The sequence below is a fragment of the Cetorhinus maximus genome, chromosome 7 (assembly GCF_964194155.1).
Source record: "Cetorhinus maximus chromosome 7, sCetMax3.hap1.1, whole genome shotgun sequence".
Classification (NCBI taxonomy): Eukaryota; Metazoa; Chordata; class Chondrichthyes; order Lamniformes; family Cetorhinidae; genus Cetorhinus; species Cetorhinus maximus.
In genome coordinates this window covers 21,390,109-21,393,420 of record NC_135885.1, presented here as the reverse complement: position 1 = coordinate 21,393,420, position 3,312 = coordinate 21,390,109, and the positions used below count along the sequence as shown (strand labels likewise).

At 45.4% G+C, this 3,312-nt stretch overlaps 1 non-coding gene across 1 annotated transcript; it reads right to left on the bottom strand.

Moving 5' to 3' along the window:
• Positions 1-1,524: 1,524 nt before the first annotated feature.
• trnal-caa (transfer RNA leucine (anticodon CAA)) lies at positions 1,525-1,606 on the bottom strand. The gene has a single exon. It is a non-coding gene; the product is annotated as a tRNA-Leu (tRNA).
• Between the last annotated feature and the right edge of the window lie 1,706 nt (positions 1,607-3,312).

The window sequence follows — 3,312 nt, the reverse complement described above, 5'->3', positions numbered from 1 at the left end:
CCCAGGTTGATGTTCTGGGCACATGGGCTCAAATTAAATTTAGTAAAATTGAAAGCTAGTCTCAGTAATGGTGACCATGAAACCATCATCGATTGTTGTAAAAACCCATCTGGTTCACTAATGCCCTTTAGGGAAGGAAATCTGCCGTCTTTACCAACATGCGACTCCAGACCCACAGCATATGTCTCCAAAATGACCTGGAAAGCCGCTCAGTTCAACAGCAATTAGGGATGGTCAACAAGTGCTGACCTTGGCAGTGGTGCCCACATCCCATGAAAGGATAAATGTGCAGGGCTGGCCTTTATGGTGACATGTTTACAGTCTATCGCGCCCTGAATCCTGGCAGGCTCGTTTAAGTTGAATTTGGCGGTCTATGGTGAATGCAATGTATTGACCTGCCTTTCGGAACATTGCATCGGTGAAGACCTTTATGTAGCGGTGGGCACCAGGCTGTGTTATTTCACTGGAGTCTCCACAGGCTGCCTGAAAGGATCTAATTGCAACAAAATCCAACGCCGCAGTGATCTTCAGGGCAGCTGGTATTGGATGACTCCCTCATGCAGTTGGAAGTGATATCTCTGGCCAGCAACTCACATGGAGAGCTTACTGTGGCTCTTGACGGCCTGAGTCCCCACTGGCACTGTGTCTCAGACATTTGAAGGTAACTCATTCTCAACCTGTATACTTGACTGGGAGAATAAGGCCTTCTTCCATGCCTCTGTGGTTGCAGCCTTCTGCCCTCAGCAGTACAGGTCGGGCACCCTCATGAACCTCCAGTGCCTCCTGCCCCCGACCATCTGGCCTGCTTCCTCCCCTGCTCATTCTACCCCCCTCTTCCTCCTCGCTGGAGGATGTGTCTCGCACAGAGCCCGCTATCCACATATTGATCACAGCACAAAGGCTGCAGTGCAGATAAGGCACTAAGAGCACAAGCCTGCACTCAACTTTCAGGATGGAAACACCTATAGATGTCACTGCACACGCACACACACACACCTTCCAAGAATAACTACACATGACTCACAGCAGGCTGGACTGCTGAAGTTAAACACTGAGCCCAACTGCAGCTTTTAAAGCCACCCTGTCCTGCAACCATTCCCCCCACACTCAGAATGTATTATTGCAGTCGATTGGACTGAGCTCATTAATTGTCAATTTGAAAATGCTGGACTGACTTCCAATTCCTATGGCCGCCTGCCCACCGTATTGTTGCTTTACGGTGTGATGACCTAAGGAACATGGAGCAGTCCCGTTTCCAGAGCATGTTATTCATCCCACTGTCTCTCCCAGCTGAGGATGGACAAAGAAAATTTTAAATTTATTTTTATTGAATTCAAATTTCACCACCGGCTGTGGTAGGGTTTGAACCCAGGTGCCCCTGGGTTAATAGTCCAGGGACAACACCACTACCTCTCCTTTAACACAGGACAGCACCTGTAGTGCACTGGACGCGAACACGCGACTAGAGGGATTGGTGTGTAATCTAAGTAACTACTGACTCCTAAAGGGAGGGGTAGTGAGCAGCGCAGTCAGCAGGATTCAAACCTGCATGGGGAGGCCCCAATGGATTTTGACTCCATCGCCTTAACCACTTGGCCACGACTACAGGCCTTAAACAAAGCATGCACTAAAACTTGCTCTCAGGGTGATTTTTAATGAGGGGGCACCTGGGCTTGAACTGGGGACCTCTTGACCTGCAGTCAAATGCTCTACCAGTGAGCTATACCCCCTCAATTAAGGTAATGGCAGGCCACACATGTACAAGAGCACAGCACCACACAAGAACAGAGAACGGCACTTTATTTTGCTGTTAACTGCAATGTGCAGTGATGTAGCCCATTTGGATTTCTTAAGTTCAGTTTTTAACTGTATCTTAAATTATGTTATTTTACAGACATTAAATTGTTTTACTTTTTTTCAGCCATTTCAGCGTTTACAGGCTTTTTGGGGTTCAGTCCTAGAGTGTTCCGATTCTGAGAATACAATGCCTTTCAATTTCTATCGGGCCTGTCCCTTTAAAAAAAACAGTTTGCATATACAATCTGGATGGCTGCCCCTTTTAAAAAAAACTGTGGGCATATACAATTTACTGAGCCTGCTGCAGCATTGTGCATGTTCAATGAGCTAGAATATTTTTGCTGAGTGTGAGCCCTGTTTTTTTTCCCACTGTACATTTGCATCAGCGTAAATAGCATGCAAATTAATAGACATGGAAAGGAGAATGTTCTTAAGGCATAAATTTTGGATTGAAAAATAAAACCTAATTGATGACTAAACGACAATCATGCATCTTTCCAGGGAAGGGGGGAATGGAAGGCGCAGTGCGTCGCAATGTATTTTGGTGTCTGTGATTACTGTGAGTACGTGTCTACTTTCTCTCGTAGTTACTTTTTTTGGTGCAAGGGGTAAGGAAAGGGATGGGAGAAAGGGAATATTGCATTGCCTTTTGCTTTATTTTCACCGACTGCAGTCTGGGGAAACATGTACTGATGACCAGACTCGTCACGAGACATTTGGATGTCAGGTAACTTCTAAGGGGTCAGTTTACAAAATTGCACTTGAAAATTCGCGCAGGAGGAGCCAGTTTGTCTCAGTTGGTACCATTTTCACCGCTAATCTCGAGGGCTGTGAGTTTAAACCCCGCTCCAGTATGTAAAGTGTATTTTCCAGGCCAACATGCTGGTGCAGTGCTGAAGGAGCAACAAAAAGACAATGCATCTATCTAGATGCCGCCCGTCGCAAAGTCAGGATTTACCGAAGGGCTTTACAGCCACTGAAGTACTTCTGAAGTGTAGTCATGCAGCAGCTGAGTTGTGGACAGCAAGATCCCACAAACAGCGAAGTATACTGACCAAATAATCTGTTTTAGGGGTGTTCATTGAGGGGTAAATATTGGCAAGGACACTGGAGTCGGGTTACCAACGCTCCAGGATTGGTCTGGAGTCTCCAGGGATTGAAGATCAATCTCCAGGACACTGCTGTGTGCAAAAAAATTATCAGGACATTTAAAAGGGTGTTTTTTTTTGTCATTTTTATTTGAACATTTCTCTTTACCAGATATAAAAATATTGAAAATGGGGGAAAAAAGGGCTGTTTGGCTGATAGTCAAGCATCCTCAAATTGGATAATGAGGCCTCTTCCCTAACAACTGCACACTAAGACCATTGCATATTATCTAACATTTTAATATTGAAGGGAGAGATATACATGCACTATTACACGCGTGTCAAGGAAAAAATAATCACCCATGAGACCCCTTATGTGATCATAGTGACTTAAACTTCTGCTTGCAAGTGCTACGTCTTGGTGCTT